Raw genomic sequence first — 20,681 nt, 5'->3', positions numbered from 1 at the left:
TCAGCAGAGAATGAATTCCGGTCTTTCCGATTGATGATAAACTCCAGTCAGTGGAAGAAACCAATAAATAAAGACGATCAGATCTGACGATGAGCAAAGATACGCAAGACAACAATAATAACGAGCAGGAAGAAAAGAAGAAGAAAAGAAGAAGAAAAGAAGAAGAAAAAAATAAAAAATAACAAACTTGTTCACTGAGTGATTTTCAGGACTCCATGAATTTAGCTCATGGAGAAAAAGGGAGAGAAACCCATTGGGAGAAAACTGGAAGAAAGCCGGTTATGGAATTGATTCTTCTTACCCTCCCCGATGCTCTATTTATAGATTTATGAAACTACACTTGTACTATAATACCCCTTAACTTAGGGTTTAGGGTTTAGGGTTTTAACCCTAAAATTTTAACTTAATTATATGAATGCCATCTCTATGAGATGACCCTTTATTTACCATCCTACCATCAGTGTATGTGGGCCTATGGGCCTTCTTCTTGATCTATGAGCCTTGAGCCCGTCTTCAATCTCTCTTGGATGTATGGATCTTCCTTGGTCTTATGGGCTTGGGCCCATCTTCTAATACACTTTGATATGTGGGCCTTCCTTGGTCGTGTGTGTATGGGCCTGTCTTCCAACACTCCCCTTCAAGCCGGGGGGTGAGAGAATAGCATGAACTCCCAACTTGCTACAAATGATGTATAAAATAGTTCTTGTATAATATGCCTCCATCTTCCAACATCATTCAAATTTATGTGGATGATATAATATTTGGTTCTACAAACCTCTCTCAATGTCAAAAATTTGCTAGTGTAACGAAGAATGAGTTTGAAATGAGTTTAGAACTCACATTCTTCCTTGAACTTCAAGTAACACAAACATAAAATGACTCATTCCTAAATCAATCCAAATAAACTAAGGGATTGTGCTAAAGAGATTCAACATAAAAAAGTTAAGTCAATTAGCATACCCATGAGTTCATCCTTGAAACTTGACTCAGACAACTTTGGTAGGGCCTTAGATCAAAAACTATTTTGAAGCATGATAGAATCCTACTATACCTTTCAGCCAATAGAACAAATATAATATTCTCGGTATACCTATGTAATAGATATCAATCCGTTCCTAGAGATTCTCAATTAGTGGCAGTGAAAGGAATTTTACGTTATCTACTTGGGACACCCAACCTAGGTCTATGGTACTCAAACTCTTTAGTCATTGATCTAGACAGTTACTTAGATGCTGATTTTTCCAAATGCAAAATTGACATAAAAAGTACTAGTGACAGTCTCCAATTACTTGAAAATATGCTTGTCTCTTGGTTTTCCAAGAAGCAACATTCGGTTGCACTATCCACTACCGAAGCTGAATACATAACATGTGGAAGTTGTTGTGCTCAACTTCTTTGGATGAAATGGCAACCAGATGACTCTAGCTTAGAGAAAAAATATTTTAGTCAATTGTGATAACATGAGCGCCATAAGTCTGTCATAACCCGGTTCACCAGTCTTGATCTAAACACAAAAATTAGACATCACTTTATTAGAGAGCTGGTTGAAACCAAGGTTATTAAGATTGATTTTTTCCCACTGAAAATCAATTAGCGGATATCTTTATAAAGCCATTAGGATTTGACTATTTCTTTAGGCTTTGAGGAGAACTAGGCATGAGCAACCCACTTGGACTCATTTAGGCTGAAAATTTTGAGCTTAATGAACACATCCCATCATGGTAGTGCCAAAAGAGTGAAGTGAAAAACAAAATATTACATTTTTGTCACTCTGTGGAGATCATTGGTCGATCAATGCCTATTGGTTGATCGATCAACTTAAGCAATTCATCGATCAATCGAAATAGAATGATCGATCATTCGTGGTGTGATTAGAGAATATGAAGAGTAAAAATCTAATTTTAACCTATCTCTTCTTTTCAAATCATTCCAAAACCCTTTCCAACGAATTTCCAGGGCTCTTGTGACCTTTATCTCTCTTTCTATTTTGATTTTTGAGAAATATCTCACCAAATCCAAGGCTAAAAACCTCATTTTCACACTTTTCACAAAAAACTAAACCAAACAACAATTGTAATTGTTAAGTTGTGGAACCTAATCAATGCCCTACGCTGAGTCTGTATGTGGTTGCCCTAATTTTCTCTTTATATTTGGGGGCGCCGTTGTTAGGGTTTTATGACCCGGAGAAAGATCATCAGTTGCGGCCGAGAGAAGTTAGAGAAAACCCATCTGTAAGTGTGTGCGATCTCTCTTCTAAATTATTTCATCTTTATAGTGGATTACTGTAGCGACGAAAGACAAGACGTAGTCTCACCTTGAGGTGAACCTGTATAAATCATATTTTTTGTTCTTGTGCTTGCTTTTTCCTTCTTATGCATTTATTATTAGTACTCTTGTTAGTTTGGAATTAGGGCATCTAATTCATAACAAGTGGTATCAAAGCTTTGGTTCGTGATTGAGAGCAATGGCTGGCGAAGAATGATCGACACTAGGAATCAACAAGTTCAATGGTATAGATTTTATGTTTTGGAGGATGCAGATCAAAGATTATCTATACAGTAAAAAACTTGTTGAAGAGAAGACATGAAAGGCTCTTAAAGGACTCTCACAATAAGAAGTCTCATAGAGCCAGAACTAATATGGTGGAGTTGTATAGAAGGAAGTCTCACAGAAGAGTCTCAGTTTAAAGAGACACATTAACAACAACGGATATGGGCCAATGACCAAATAACACGTACCAAATAATGAAAGCCCTTAATAAGGACATATGAAATAATTCGGTGTGAGTCTTTCCCTGAATAAGGAAGCTTTAATACTTATGATATCAATATCTCCAAAAATATAGCTTAGAATCACAAACGAGGTCTTGATAAAGAAACTAGACTCAAATATCATTAATTTTGGTGATCCCAACTTGAACTAAATCACATAGATAATCACTAAAGTGGGTAATTTCTATTATTCACAAGACAATGATAAAAAACCCACAAGTACCAATAAAAAGTGTCAATGGACTTAAAACACCCATATAAATAAAAGGAACCAACCAAAATAATGATTCAAAAGGGTTTGGGAAAAGGGGTAATCAAATAAATGATGGTAGGAGTAAGTCTTCTAAATAACAATAACATGATAATCAAAATCAAAGGAAGATAAGATGATGGGGCCACAATGTTCTTTATTCAAATCTTCATCAGAATAACCAATGCTGATAATAGTCAGCAACCGAGGAGTCCTTCTTCCGTAATAATGTCTAAGTCAAAAAGACACAATAGCAATAACATATATGGGCCAATACCCAAATAACACGTACCAAATAATGAGCGTCCTGAATAAGGACACATGAAATAATCTATTGCGAGTCTATCGCTGAATAAAGAAGCTTTAATACTTCTGATATCAATATCTCAAAATCACAAATGGTTTCTTGATCAAGAAACTACACTCAAATATATTTAATTTGATGTCTAATTTGATATAAAAATATTCGTTCTTCAATCTTTTATTGTCTCTTGATTTTCTTGATTCTGTATTAAGACCCTTACTGACTTCAATGTTAATATCTCCTTAAATATATAGATCATATTGACATGAAATTTTCTGCTTCTAAAACTAGACTTCAATAAATTTCATCCAGGTATAATATCAGTTCATAAAATATACTTATTTTTAGAAAAATAATCTGATAGATTTCAGAACCTATTATCTGGACGAACTAAGTATTCTTTCTTCTTTGGCCAACGACTATTGACTCTTCCAAGATCGATATCTCCATATAGAAAACTCAGATTGAGAATTGGTTGAATAATTAAGAAAATATACTTACAAAGGTTTATTTATATATATAAGTCTCCCAGTAATGTCTTGTTATTGATGGCATAAACCGGCTTGAAAGTTCAAACTTTCTGTTGTTGTTCAAACCTCTCTTGCAATCTGACCTTTGCTGCTTCAAATATCTATTTCTTTTTGTAAGAAACTCCGATTGCCAAAATTCTTTTTGCGTTGAAAAATAGACTCGAATATATTTCCGTAAAGATATAATATTAAAATCTTAGTATAGACATGAAAAATCAAAGAAAAATATGGACATAGGGATTGAAAAGAGAGAAAAAAGATAGATACGAACCTAAACTGCTAGAGATAATAGATCAGAAAAGGATCACATTATCTCAATGGGTTAACCAAGTCAACTCACAAAACTTACTCTAATACCATGTTGAATTTATGGAAAAGATAAATACTTCATTGACTTAATGTAATCTGAGTACATGAACCCTTATTTATAATAGAGGAAAGTAGTAGAGTCCAATTATAATTAAACTACCCTTGTCCCAGTTACACCTAAACTCTAACACTTAAAGATAAGTCCTAGGATAATTAAATAACTCAACATCAATACAAAACTAACATAACTAAAACACCTTTAAACTGAGACTCTTCTGTGAGACCTCCTTCTCTGAGACTCCTGTAAAACTCCACCATATTAGTTCTGGCTCTGTGAGACTTCTTACTGTGAGAGTCCTGTAAGAGCTTTCCATATCTTCTCTTCAACAAAGCTGGACTCGCCACTTTTGGATGTGAAACTAGAAGGTATGAAATATGACGGGTGGAATCTCTTTGATAGACAAGTGTTGAGAGTAGTCTTTTTAACACTATTGAAGTACATCGCTCACAACTTGGCGACCAAGAAAACCACAGTAGTGATGATGAAGATTCCGTTGAATATGTATGAGAAGCCTTTTTCAAATAATAAGGTACATCTCATGAAAAAAACTCTTCAATTTAAAGATAAAAGAAAATACATCAGTGGTAACTCATTTGAATGAGTTTAGCACAATTATCAATCAATTGACCTCGATTCAGATTAAATTTAATGATCAAGTTCGTGCTTTAATTCTTTTGGCATCTCTGCCAAATTGTTGGGAGCCTATGAGGGCTACGGTCAGCAATTCTTTAGGCAATGAAAATTTGATCATTAATGATGTTTGGGATACCATTCTTGATGAGGAGGTTCGTAGAAAGAATTTCAGAGAATCGTCGACATATAATTCTGCCATAAATGTCGATACTGAGTTTAGCACGATTGTCAATCAATTGACCTCAATTCAGATTATATTTAATGATCAGATTCGTGCTTTAATTCTTTTGGCATCTTTGCCAAATTGTTGGGGGCCTATGAGGGCTACAGTCAGCAATTCTTTAGGCAACGAGAAGTTGATCGTTAATGATGTTTTGGATACCATTCTTGATGAGGAGGTTCGTAGAAAGGACTTCGGAGAATCGTTGACATATAATTCTGGCCTAAATGTCGATACTAAGGATAGGAACTTCAAGAGGAATTCTAACAAGGGAAACAATAGAGGGGAGTCAAGGAATGGAAAAAGCAAGTCCAAATTTGGAAGGATTGTGGAGTACTGGAATTGTGGCAAGTCTGGTCACACAAAGAAGAATTGTAGAGCACCGAAGAAGGATGAAAAGAAGAATGATCCTACAAATGTTGTGACTAAAGAAGTAAAAGATGCTTTATACTTGTCGGTTGATATCCCTATTGACTCTTGGGTGTTAGATTCAAGGGCTTCTTTTTACACCACTGCGCAACGTGAGATCATGGAGAATTATGTTGGTGGATCACCGAAAGGTGTATCTTGCTGATGGAGAACCATTGGGTATTGTCGGTATTGGTAATGTCAATTTGAGGATGTCAAATGGGTCAATGTGGAAAATTCAAAAGGTGAGACATGTACCAAACTGATGCGTAATCTGATCTCAATAGGGCAGCTTGATGGTGAAGGTCATAATGTGACTTTTAATTGTCTTGCCTAAAAAGTCACTAAGGGGGCCATGGTTGTTGCTCAAGGAGTTAAAACTAGAACTCTTTGCATCACTTCCAGTTGTAGAGACACGGTTGTAGTTGTTGATGCTGTTATAGATTCTGATTTTTGGCATTATAGGCTCGGTCAGATGAGTGAGAAGGGAATGAAAGTGCATCAGTCCAAAGAGAAGCTTATAGGGTAGAAAATTGTAAACAACAGCTTGTGTGAAGGTTGTATTTTTGGCAAGCAGAAAAGAGTAAGCTTTTCTAAGACTGAAAAGGAACAAAAGACAACAAAATTGGAGTTGGATCATACAGAGGTGTGGGGGCCTTCAACTGTTACCTTCCCTTGTGGTTTTAACTACTATGTGACATTTTTTTATGATGCAAGTAGAAAGGTATGGGTTTATTTCCTAAAAAAAAATATATGATGTCTTTGATATTGTTGGAAGATAGGGCCCAAGCCCACACGAACAAAGAAGGCTCACATATCTAAGAGTATTATAAAATGGGCCACACGACCAAAGAAGGCCCACAAGATGGGCCCAAGCACATAAGTACCAGGACCCACATTGATTACCATGAGTTGGCATCCTTATCACATCAGTTGGAAGATCAAGAAGGACTCACAAAAGTATCTTTATCTTAGGGTCACGACCAAAAAGAGTTTTAGTTTGAGTTATATTTTTCTTTTATCTACATTGAGTTATTTAATTAAGCTAGGAGTTATCTTTAAGAGTTAGAGTTTGGGTGTAATTGGGACAAAGGTAGTTTTATTGTAATTGGACTCTACTACCTTCTGCTATTATAAATAGAGGTTCATGTACTCAGATTATAACAAGTCAATGAAGTTTTTCTCTTTCCCATAAATTCAACAGATACATTCAAGAGATTGAGAATGAGACAAATTTGAAGGTGAAGTGCCTGCAGTCAGATAATAGGGGAGAATACATAGATGATGATTTCAAGAGGTATTGTGCTGATAATGGAATTAAGATGAAGAAGACCATTCCTAGAAAACCTCAATAGATTGGTGTAGCTGAGAGGATGAATAGGACTTTGAATAAGTGAGCTAGGAGCATGAGATTACATGCAGGATTGCGAAAGATGTTCTGGTCTGAGTCTATTGACACCGCTGCCTATTTGATCATCAAAGGTCCCTCAACACTATTGGATTGCAAAATACCAGAAGACGTGTGGAGTAGCAAAGAGGTAAACCTTCTTTCTTGAAAGGGTTTGGTTGTGTTTCTTATATTCACATTGATTATGCTTTTAGAACTAAAATTGATTCTAAATCTAACATATGTTTCTTTATTGGCTGTGGTGGTACTAAGTTTCGTTATCGTTTTTGAGATGACCAAAGTTTTAAGGTTGTTAGGAGCAAAGATGTGATCTTCAATGTATATAAAGACATGTTGAGAATAGAGTCTGAGAGAAAAAAGTGATGAAGCGAAGAAGTCTGAAGTGATTCAGTTGAGAGATATTCCAGTTATTGAGATGGAGAATATTGCTTAGGAAGACCAGGAAAACATAACCCCAGAAATAAATCAGAATATTCCAGTGACTAAACTCAGGAGATCTACCAGAACTAGCAGACCACCATAGAGGTACTCCCCTACTCTGAATTATTTTTTGTTGACTGATAAAGGTGAACCAGAGAGTTTTGAGGAAGGCGTGCAAGTTGATAAATCAACTAAGTGGGAGTTGGCCTTGGGGGATGAGATGGATTCACTGTTATCCAATCAGGCATGGCAAGTGACTGAGTTACCAAAAGGGAAGAAGGCATTGCAGAATAAATGGGTTTGTCGAATAAAACCCGAACATGATGGTAGCAAGCAGTACAAGGCAAGACTGGTTATAACGGATTTTCAAGAAGGCATTGACTACACTGAGATTTTATCTCTAATAGAGAAATTGACTACTATTAGAACAATGCTTGGTCTAGTGGTAAATGAAGACTTGCAATTAGTGTAGTTGGATGTAAAGACAACTTTTCTTCATGGTGATTTGGAGGAAGAAATTTACATGATGGAACCACAACATTTCATAGCACAAGGAAAGGATAAAATGGTGTGCAAACTTCAAAAGAGCTTGTATGGTCTTAAACAGGCTCCAAGATAGTGGTATAAGAAGTTTGGCATCTTCATGAGTAGTATTAGTTTCTTGAGGTGCTAAGCTGATCATTGTTGTTATATGAAGAACCTTGATGACTCTTACATCATTCTACTACTATATGTTGATAAAATGATAGCAGGTACTTGCAAACAGGAAATAGATATGTTGACAAGGGAGTTGTGTAAGAAGTTTGTAATGAAGGATTTGGGTACTGCAAAACAAATCCTTGGGATGAGGATTAATAGGGATATTGATGTCTTTAAATTATCAGAAGAAGAATATGTGAAGAAGGTATTGAGCAGATTCATCATGAATGATGCAAAACTAGTGAGTACTCCATTGGCAAGTCATTTTAGGCTATCTAAGGAGCAGTCACCTTCTATAGAGCATAAGCAAGCCAACATGGCCAATGTGCCTTATGCTTATGCTATAGACAATCTCATGTATGATATGGTGTGCACTAAACTAGACATATCTCATGCGGTGGGAGTTGGTAGAAGATATATGAGTAATCCAGGTAAACAATATTGGGAAGCAAAGAAGTGGATTATCAGGTATTTGAGAGGCACTGTAGACTTAACCTTATGTTTCAGAAAGTCAAAATTGGGATTGTAGGGTTATGTAGATGCTGACATGACTGGAGACATTGATGACAGAAAGAGCACCACTGGATATGTATTCACATTGGGAGGTACAATAGTTAGTTAGGTGTCTAAGTTACAAAAGATAGTTACTTTTTCCACTACTGAGGTAGAATTTGTCACCGTGACTGAAGCCAGCAAAGAGATGGTATGGTTGCAGTCTTTTTGGGAAGAATTAGGTTTCAAGCATGGGAAAAATGTGTTGTATTGTGACAGTCAGAGTGCTATTCATTTAGCAAAGAACCCCATTTACCATGCCACATCATACAAGTGTGTTGCCACATCATTAGGTTGGTTCTTGAGGATGGAGTATTCGTACATAAGAAGATTCAAGGGAGTCAGAATTCAGCTGATATGTTGACAAAGACTATTACAATCAAGAAACTAAAGTTGTGTTCAACTTTAGTTGGACTCTTCTTTGAGGATTGAGAAGTTGTTGCTGATGTAGAGGAGATATTGATGATGGATTAGTCCCCTAGTAGGAGGTTGTTAAGTTGTGAAGCCTAATCAATGCCCTACGTTGAGTCGGTACGTGAAGCCCTTGAAAGTTCTATTATATATTGACTGCTATTTTGTTGAATTTAGGACCCCTTTACTGATATCTCGAGAAAGGTGAGAGAGGGAGAAAGAAAAGAAAGAGAGAAAGCTCTTGGGTACAGAGGAGAGAAGAGATAAAAAAGGGAAAAAAATTTAGACTAGAGAGGAAAACTTCACGAGATGAGAAGTGGAGAACTACACTTTCTTGTTATAATTTGAGTACAAGCACCTCTATTTATAGTAGAAGAAAGCAGTTGAGTCCAAGTACAATTAAACTACCATTTTTCTAATTACATCCAAACTATAACTATTAAAGATAAGTCTATCATAATAAAATAACTCAACATAATTAGGAGACTAACATAACTTAAACTAGAACTCTTTTATGATGACGTGTTCATAAGATAAAGATTCCAACTCATGGTTATCATTGTAGATCCCACTTGATCTTCCAACTCATGTGATAAGGATACCAGCTCGTGGTTATCTTTGTGGGTCCCACTTGACATTCAAATCTTCCAACTCATGCCAACCGTATGATGACCCATCATGCCATCTCATGTTCTAATGGTGGGTCCCACTAGCTCATACAACCATGGTGGGTCCCACATTGTAATACTCCCCTTCAAATTGGGGTGAGAAAACATCGTAAATGCCTAGCTTGATGCAGATGGTGCACAAGATCTTATGAGTGACTGGTTTGGTGAGAATGTTTTCAACTTGGTTTTGTGAAGATATATATGTTTGAGAGATAATATGCTGGTTTGGAATTTTTCTTGTATGAAATGGTAGTCTACTTTTCTCTCATGGAAGACCAGATTTGATGTGATATGTATTGCTGCCTGATTATTATTGTTATAATATGGGACCCACCATGGTGCTCGAGCTGGTGGGACCCACCATGAGGATGTGGGACACCAAGAAGAGTCCTAGAGAACATGGGACACCTAGAAGAGTCATCACCAAAGCAAGCACGAGTTAAGAAATCAAGAAGCACAAGCTAAGTTAAGTTAGAAGACTTGAATATCAAGTGGGACCCACAAATATCTCATGAGCTGTCAATCTTATCAAGATGCGCTGGGAGATCATGAAGGACCCACAGGGATAAGGCTACAATCTGGCTTCTCCCTTATATCCACGTGAATAAATAAAGAGTCCTAGTTTAACTCATGTTTGTCTTCTAGTAGTTTGGTTTAAATAGACTTATCTTTAAGAGTTATAGTTGAAATGTAATTAGGATTGAAAGGCAAATTGTATAAGGACTCTACTTCCTCCTCTACTATAAATAGAAATGTTGTAATTCGGAATTAATCAAGTTACACATCTCAATCTCGAGTTACTCTCTCTCTCTCTCTCCCTTTGCTTGGTGCAACCTCTCTTTGCTCTTTTATTTTTTCTTCTCTCTACCCGAGAGCTCTTCTTCCCTTTTTTCTTTTTTATTTCTTCTTTCTCTTGCTTGGAATTATGGAAAAGGGATCCTAAATTCAACATGGTATCAGAGCATTGTATTTAGGATCCCTCCTCAAAGGAATGCTCTAGATAAGTGATGATCAACACCACTCAAACAAGGTTCTTTTATGAAGGAAGAACACAAGTCTAGAGATAACTATTCAAAATTTTTTTTATGCTACTGGTTTTCAAATTTAGAAGGTGATTCAAGGATGAATATGTGAATGCTTTCATTTTATTACATTATGGATATGCATGCCTCTCTATCTAGAAGGATCTATCAAAACAGTTTTATCTGTTTGGAAATTCTGTTTACTGAGACCAATCCATAATCAGATTATTGGAAAAAAATTTCGTGGGATAAGAGTTCCCTGATATAGAAGATTGTTATTGAGACTCTTATGAGTGGTATTGAATGAAAAAAATAATAAGAATAATAATTTAGCATTGATGCTAAATTTTCCCATACATCGAATTGATTGAAGGAGTACTACTTGGTGTTATTAGAATTTTTTTTGAAGAAGGGCTTATCATGGCTGACGAAAATATGAATGTCAAAGGTGATATACTGAGAATCACTACCATACCCTTATGTGGGGTATCAAATTTTATGAGTTGGTCCACATCGGTTCGGAGGTTCCATATAACAAAAGACCTACTTGGTCACCTCACCACTTGAGGACCACCTGTTGATGAAGATGATATTTTTTTATATGAAATGGCTGAAAAATGATACTTTGATAATTGGTTGGCTAATAAATAACATGAAATAACATGTCTCTAGTAATTTTATTCATCTTGACACTGCTAAAAAAATTTGGGAGATATGTGCTAAACTGTATTTATGCCCGGATACACTACATAGACCCTATGATATTCTTCAAAGAATGTTGAATACTAAACTAGGAGAAAATATTCATGAGTACTTGGCCCGCTTTAGAGGCTTTCTTCAAGAGTGGAAGTTAGCTTTGCCTTCAACCATTGATATTTCTTTCCAAGACAAAAAAAAAAAAAAAAGGAAGCCTTAATTACTGCTATTTGTCTTGCAAATGTTAAACCTCATCTTGAGATTGCTAAGAGTCAACTTTTGAGTGCTTCTACTGTCCCAAAGTTTGATGATGTGTGTGCAACACTACTTCGTATTCTAAACACTTCTTCCTCCACTACTGACGTATCATCCGCTATGTATTATGATCATAGAGGATCATCATCTGACCGCAGCCGCGGCTGAGGCCGAGGTAGAGGTTATAGAGGAGGAAGAGGAAGAGTTGGAAGGAGTGGTGTTGGCAGAACAGATGATACCAAATGTACTCATTGTAAATTTTTTTGGCCACACTATAGATCAGTGTCGTTATAGGGCATGGACATATTATGGAAAATATGGACATTATAAAGAAATATGCTATACAGCCAATGAAAAGTCAGAATTGCCAAGGGCTAATCAAGCCTTTATGAGTGATACAAAAGAAGAAAATCCCACAACATCAGCCGCATAGAAAAATATTACTGACGAAGAGTTTGAGCTATTTCAGAAAATGAAGACCATGCTAGGTTCTTCTCCTAGTTCCTCCGTAACTGCTGCTGCCACTACCGCTTCAGGTATGCTATCCACCTCATCTTCATCCTGGATAATTGATTAAGGAGACTCCGAGCATCTTACAAGTAATAAAAATTTATTACATTCTCTATCTCCGAGTCTTAAACACAAGTTTGTTGCCATAGCTGACGGTTCTCAAACCAAAGTCCAAGGGAAAGGTTCCACTTTTGTCACCCTATCACTTCCACTCACTGATATTCTTTTTGTTCCTACTTTTCCTTTGAACCTATTATCTGTTAGTCAGCTTACAAAATATTTTAATTTCTCGGTTACCTTCTCACCCACTTCATGTGTCTTTCAGGATCTTATAACGAAGTAGGTGATTGGTGGAGGCCATGAACAAGGGGGGCTTTACTACTTGGACGTGCCAAAAATCAATATGGTTTCTACTACTAAAAATGAGACACAGTTATGGCAGAATCGGTTGGGACATCCTTCTGCACAATCTCTTCATTATATGTTTCCATCTCTTAAAGTCAGGTCATAATTTTGTTTTGAAGTTTGTCAATTGAGTAAACATCAAAGGTGTACATACTCTCCTCATCTAGAAGTCAAAAGTGACACTCCATTTTTGTTAATTCATACAAATGTGTGGGGGCCCTTGAGTGTCTCTAATATTTCTCAAGCAAAATATTTTATTACTTTTATTGATGATTTCACTCGCACAACTTGGTTGTTTGTTTTTAAGAAGCGTTCTGAGATACCATACATATTTAAGTCATTTCATGCTATAGTACTCACACAATTGGGTCAGAAAATTAAAATTCTTTGGTTTGATAATGCCAAAGAGTACATTTCCAAAGACCTTGACTCCTTTTGTCAAGAAAATGGCATTATCCATCAAATATCATGCGCCTACACTCCTCAACAAAACGGTGTAGCCAAACGAAAAAATTGTCATATTCTTGAGGTAGCTCGAACTTTATTATATGCCATGAAAGTTCCATACTTTTATTGGCCTCATGTCGTCCTTACGGCTTGCTTTCTTATAAATTGTCTTCCATCTACTGTTCTTGGTAATAAATCTCCCTACTCTAGATTATTACCGAATGATGATCCATTTTCATTACCGTTGGAAGTCTTTCGATGTCAATGTTTTGTTCATAACTCATTACCTAGACATAGAAAACTTGACCTTAAATCTATCAAGTGTATTTTTTTGGGATTGCACACAAAAGGGTTATGTTTGTTATAGTCCTACTCTTCAACGTTTATTTGTGTCTAGGGATGTAACATTTTTTGAAGACTCCTCATATTATTCAAACAGCGCCACTCCTGGTCTGTCACCAGTACCAAGTTCCCCTCGATCGGTTGTGCCTCATGATACAGAGATTATTCAACCCCCAGAGCAACTATCCAACACCACACCTCCCTAGTTGACAGATCCACCAGAGATAAGTCCTTCATCACTGATCGGTGCAAAATTGCAACTGCACAGTATCAAAATTTTACAGTAAAGTGAGGAGAAGAGTATCGTCCTCGGGGATTGGTAACTTAATTTTGACAAATACTGAAAATATACTAATCTTAATTTTATCTAGAGAAGTCACTAAGATTTTTGTAATTGCAATTCCAAATAAAATCAATTCAAAGAAAAATATGCAAAGGAAAAGAAAAATGATGTTTGAACACCAAATTAATGGGAAAGAAAACTTCTAGGAAATCGATTTCACCTAATTCCTAGCTATGCTTTAATCATCTAAATAATTTAATTTAATTGTTTCTGTTTATTAGAAAATCTCTAATTCATCCAAAAGCCTCTTTCGATCGTCAATTGGAAATTATTCTTGTTCATCATTTTACACAAGAGTATGCAAATTAATAAAGCAAGAAAGCAATAAGACTAATGATTTAAATACTACATAGGTTCATACAAGTCTTTCAATCTCTATATTTACCTATGCCAAAATATTCAAGATCTATCCTATAATTCCCTCTTTCGATAGCAAATCATAAGATTAAAATCATCTAATTAATGGCCAGTTAACTAGAAGCAATAAACTCAGAATAAATCAGTTAAACAAAGAAAGAATTACTTTAATTTAGCATAGAAAATCAAGCATAGTTAGGAAAAAGATTACAGCATTTTCCTTGAATAAATAAAATTTAGTTCATGCTAAAAAGTAAATTTAACATAAATGAATTCACCATAATTTATTTGAGAATAATGGAAGGAAAATGAACATTGAAAAATGGTTCTTGCAGTCGCTGCTCTGTGTTTCTCTTCTATCTTCGCAGTTTCCGTTCTCAGTCCCAGAGTTCTCGCAGTCATTGTTCTTCTTAAAAAAAAAAACTAGGAAAATATTCACTATCCTTCTCTCCCCTCTGTGCCAGTCTCTGATCCCAGCGTACGTGCAATGCGTCGAACTCACTCAAAACAGATCGCTTGAAATCTGCTACCTCTTCCGTAAAATAAAAAATGAAAGGCTAAAGCTGCTCTGTTCCTTCCGTAACGACCAAATCAAACTCGCATGCTGCCTTCCAAGTCGAAGATCATATCAAAACTGTTTTTCATGTCCAACGTTCTTTCTTCATCAACTTATCCCTTCTATCTTTAGCATCTTGAAAAAAATCAAACTTGATCTTTATCCTCAAATTAAAAGAGTGCCTAGCAACGAGAACGTAAGCCCCGTTCTGTTAATCTCACGAAGATGGATTCGTGGGATCAAGTGGATATCTATGAAATTGGCCAAGATTCTAGGAGGCATCTATATTAGGCTCCACATAGGTCTCTGCCAACACACATATGCGTTACCAGACATCCTTCCTAAGGGATCTCCTTTCGTAGGCTGTATCTCTACATATCATGGCCCGAGGACTTTCCTTGGTCCAAGGACCAACCTGGTTTGTCTCGTGGTTCGCTTGTTTTCTTCAAATCTGACATAAAATTTAAATAACAACAATGAAACCTAAAATCAATGAAAATAAACTAGACCCCATAGAGAAGTATCATCATATCATCACTCACCAAGTCACGGTCTGAATTGAGATTTCATCACTAATATCTTACTCTTTTAACATCAAAGATAGCAGGAAAATCAATAAAAAATTTAGCAATTTTTCAAGCAAGAGTTAAGCGTTTACTTCAACCTAAAGCTAAGACCTTGAGTGTGTGTGTGTGACATAGTCAATTTATCCTCAAACCACCTACAAACTCAGATAAAAATAGAACAACTAAATTTAGAAAAATTCTCTCAAAACTTAACCCAATAAGTCCAATTTTCAGAAATCCTCTCCACTAATGTAGTCAACACCAAAATCAGAGATCAAGGTCTTTAATCAGGTTGTAATGACAGGCCACAGGGTGAGGGCTAAGAAAGAATTGGATATGGAAAATCAAAGCGAACTAGGAAAATACTTGGTGAAAAGAACAGTAAAAGAGATATCCATAGGATTCAAACCATAGCTTTTCTTCAACCATATGCTCATACTGGTGACATTATTGTTGCAGTAATCAATAGATTAATACCAACTACTCCTTTAACAAAATCTGAAGTGATACATACTCCACTTATTGAGTTTCTTTTTTTTTTTTCACTTTGATCAAACTGAGCAAACATAATATGGATAATTTTCTTTGAACTAACTTTCTCTTTAAATATAAATTTCTACCAAAGTATTTTCTCAATTCTATAAAAGGTAGATTCATGTTTTTTCAGGCTTAGAACGGGAATGGTTTATGTAGTTAAATGAACAAATAAAGGCTTATGTAAAATAAGGCTTAAGGGGGTTGACTATGGAATACACCATGCAATGATAGCATGATACTTAGGATGACTGGCAAAGCTTTTTGGTTATAAAAAAATTGCCTAGATCATTTCTTTAATATTTGGTATCAACTAGGATTTCGCCACAAGGATCCATCAACGGATTCTAGAGCAAAGTAAAATTGAACTTCCCTCTTCCAGTTAATTCAACTTCTTCTCTTCATAAGCAAAATGGAATAAAAGAAAAACGACTATGTGCTCAATTATGTTCAAGGTCAAAGATTTAAATCAAAGTACCCACAAAACTCCGCCTAACATAAAAGAATTTTTTTTGAATTTTTTTCTCAAAACCATCTTCAATCACAAATTTCAGAGTCATAGAGAATTCAATCATACTCAAATACATGCTTGGTAAGAGAATCAAACACTCAACGCTTATAAAATCACAAGTAAAATAAAATAAATAACAATCAAGAAGACCAAATGACAGTAGGAGTTTACACCCCCAAATTTAAACTAACCAATGTCCTCATTGTAAAGCAAAAGTGAAAATGACTGAAGAAATGAAAGGAACTTCCCTGGTTTCATGGCGAATCAGTCGTAGTTTATAATTTTCAGCTCTTTATTCATGCTAAATAAACCTGCATCAAAATCCAAAATGTAAAAAAAATGATAAAGACAATAAAAAACTAAAAGAATAAAAGAAAGTTCTATGGGTTGCCTCCCATAAGCACTTGTTTTAAAGTCTACAACTAGACTTTCAATCTTCATCAATTAGGATCTCCAAAAGGAATAAATGCATAGTTCCTCTCCACTTGTTCTCCATAGTAGTGCTTCAATCTCTGACCATTAACTCTGAATATATTCCCTGTCTTGTCCTTCAAGTCTATTGCTCCAAAAGAGGAAATTTGTCAATTGTATAAGGACCTGTCCATCTTGATTTTAACTTACCCGGGAAGAGTTTGAGTCGTGAATTGAAAAGTAAAACCTGCTGTCCAGGTGAAAACTCATGCCTAAGAATCTGTTTGTCATGTCTCTTCTTCGTCCGTTCTTTATAGATCTTTGCATTTTCATATGCATCATTCTGGAACTCATCCATCTCATTCAATTGAAGAAGTCGCTTTTCCCCTGCTGCCTTCAAATCAAAATTAAACTTTTTTTATAGCCCAATAAGCTCTATGCTCCAACTCCACAGGGAAATGACACGCCTTTCCAAACACTAATCGGTAAGGAGACATCCCGATAGGTGTTTTAAAGGCTGTACGGTATGCCCACAAAGCATCATCAAGTTTCTTTGCCCACTCCTTTCTATTGGTGTTGACCGTCTTCTGAAGGATGTTCTTGATTTCTCGATTTGAAATTTCAGCTTGGCCATTAGTTTGAGGATGGTAGGCAAGTGCTATCTTGTGTTTCACACCATATTTAGAAAGAAGATTATCAAACAACTTGTTGCAAAAGTGGGTCCCTTCGTCACTAATAATAGCTCGTGGAGTGCCAAATCTTGTGAATATATTCTTATGCAGAAATTTGAGCACTACCTTTGCATCATTTGTTGTTGTAGCAATTGCTTGCACCCATTTTGACACATAATCAACTACTAACAAGATATAAACGAAGCCAAAAGAAGGAGGAAAAGGCCCCATAAAATCTATTCCCCAAACATCAAATAACTCAACTTCTAAGATATTTTTCAATGGTAACTCTTGACGCCTTGAAATATTTCCCATACGTTGGCACCGGTCACACGTTTTCACCAAAGTATAACTATCACAAAAAATAGAAGGCCAAAAGAAACCACTTTGAAGTACCTTAGCTGCTGTTCGGGTTGCTCCAAAGTGTCCTCCACATGACGATGAATGGCAATGATGGAGAATGGCTTCCACCTCTTCTTTTGGCACACATCTTCAAATGATTTGATCAAGGCATATTTTGAATAGCAAAGGCTCATCCCAAATACTTCACATCATGCAAAAACTTCTTGCGTTGGTGGTAAGTAAGATCTGGTGGCAATACTTTACAAGCTAGGTAGTTTACAACATCAGCATACTAAGGAAGCTTGATATCGTATGTAAACAACTACTCATCCGGGAATGCTTCTGGATCACTGAATCTGATCTTTCTTCCTCTTGCTCTAGCCTGGAGAGATGATCAACAACTGAATTTTTGCTTCTCTAACCTCCAAATCAAATTCTTGAAGAAGCAGGATCCAACGAATTAACCTAGGCTTAGCATCCTTCTTGCCAAACAAATAGCAAAGTGTTGCATGATCAGTGAAGACCGAAATTTGTCACAAGCAAACACCATAGTAAACATCTCCTTCTCAGTTGTTTTATAATTTAATTGAGCTTCATTGAATGTCCGACTTGCATAATAGATGGCCCTAAACAGTTTGTCTCACCTTTGTTCCAACACTGCTTCAATTGCAATGTCACTTGCATCACACATAACTTCAAAAGGTTGACTCCACTCAGGTACAATCATAATTGGTGCTGAAATTAGTTTCTCCTTGATTGCATTAAAGGCTTGCAAACAAACATCATCAAAGTCAAATGCAGAATTTTTTTCAATAAGATTACATAATGGTTTAGAGAGTTTAGAAAAATCCTTGATAAATCTTCTATAAAATCCCGCATGTCCCAAAAAGCTTCTGATTCCCTTCACATTCTTTGGAAGTGGTAGTTTTACCATGGTTGCGATTTTAGCTCGATCCACCTCAATTCTTTTAGATGACACTCTGTGGCCAAGCACGATCCCTTCTTGCACCATGAAATGACACTTCTCCCAATTTAGGACTAGATTTTTATCTTCACATCTTTGCAAAACAAGAGATAAATTATGTAAACAATGATCAAAAGATGTACCAAAAACTAAAAAGTCATCCATGAAAATTTCCATTATATCTTCCACCATATCAGAAAAGATAGCCATCATGCAACGTTGAAATGTCGCTGGAGCATTGCACAATCCAAAGGGTATCCTCCTAAAAGAAAATGTTCTATAGGGGCATGTGAATGTAGTTTTCTCCTGATCTTCAGGGGCTATAGCAATCTGGTTATACCTTGAATAACCATCTAAGAAGCAATAATAGGAATACCCAGCCAATCGAACCAACTTTTGATCAATGAATGGAAATGGAAAATGATCCTTCCTTGTTGCTTTGTTCAAATTGCGGTAATCCATGCATACATGCCAGCCCGTGACTGTTCTTGTAGGAATAAACTCATTATTGTCATTTTTCACCACTGTCATTCCCCCTTTTTTTGGTACAACCTGCACTGGACTTACCCATGAGCTGTTTGAAATAGCATAGATAATTCCAGCATTGAGGAGTTTCAAAGTTTCATCTCTCACGACTTCCTTCATTTCTGGATTTAATCTTCTTTGGTGCTCTATCGTCGGTTTGTAAAGTTCCTCTAAAATCTTGTGCATACAAATGGAAGGACTTATACCTTTTATGTCAGAAATAGTTTATCCCAGGGCTGTTCTATGCTCCCTTAACACACGCAGCAACTTTTCCTCTTCTTTTGGTGTGAGTGATGCAACGACAATCACTGGAAATGTATAACTATCACCCAAGAATGCATAGCAAAGATGCTCAAGCAATTGTTTCAACTCTGGAGTTTTAGTTTGCTGCATCTTTTCTTTAGAATTCACAAAATCAATCTTTGCTACCATCGGCTCTAGCCTCCCCACTTCATTACCAAGTGATGTAACCTGCTGCAATGCTCCCAAGGCAAATTCATAGTGGATAAATTCTTCACAAACAAAAGGTAAATCAGATTCACAAATAGCAGAGTTATTAAAATTATAAGCATGAGATGAAGTGGTGATACATCGTTCTTGAAAGGCTTCTTCTACACATTGCTTAATGACATCTACCCGAAAGGAAGTACTTGGATTTTCAGGAAATTTCATGGCTTGGTAGATGTTGAACATAACCTCTTCCTTGTTTACTCTCAATGTTAATTCACCCTTTTGAACATCAATGAAAGCCCTTCCCGTAGCTAAGAATGGTCAGTCAAGAATTAGTGGGACTTATTCATTTTCCTCCATATCTAACACCACAAAATCAGCAGGAAAAAAAAAAATTTGTCCACCTTTACCAATGCATCTTCTATGATTCCACGTGGATACTTGATGGATCGATCCGCTAGTTGCAAAGAAATTGTTGTTTGCTTCATCTCTCCAAGTTCTAATTTCCTGCAAACAGAAAGTGGCATAAAATTAATGCTAGCACCAAGATCACATAAAACTTTATCAAAAAATGAATTTCAAATAGTACAAGGCAAAGTGATACTCCTTGAATCTTTTAATTTTTGAGGCATTTTATTTTGAAGAATGGCAGTGCATTCTTTAGAAAGCTTCACTATTTCAAACTCCTCCAACCTTCTTGTTATGGTCCTGGGGTTAAGTACCTATGCCTTCCGCTCCTAACAGGGCGGTCTTTTGGGTAGTATTGGCTAGGTGTTTGACATTTGGTATCAGAGTAGGCGCTACGTCCTGACTTCGAGTCCCCGCGTGCTTAGGTGGACCGTACGCCCTTGGCGGGGTGCCGTAAGGGAGTAGGGGCTCCTAATCCGGTCCCCATTGCTGTGTTAAAGCCGCCATGATCATTGGCTCGAGAGGGCGGGTGTACTGTTTTGGTCCGGGGGTTAAGTACCTATGCCTTCCGCTCCTAACAGGCCAGTCTTTTGGGTAGTATTGGCTAGGTGCTTAACATTACTGTTATGGTCCTGGGGTTAGGTACCTATGCCTTCTGCTCCTAACAGGCCGGTCTTTTGGGTAGTATTGGATAGGTGTTTAACATTTGGTATCAGAGCAGG

This window comes from Aristolochia californica, unplaced genomic scaffold (genome assembly GCF_029961685.1).
Source record: "Aristolochia californica isolate CCGP_79_NKW_82.1479 unplaced genomic scaffold, dmAriCali1.0.hap1 SCAF_8, whole genome shotgun sequence".
Lineage (NCBI taxonomy): Eukaryota > Viridiplantae > Streptophyta > Magnoliopsida > Piperales > Aristolochiaceae > Aristolochia > Aristolochia californica.
This window is presented reverse-complemented; position numbering follows the sequence as displayed.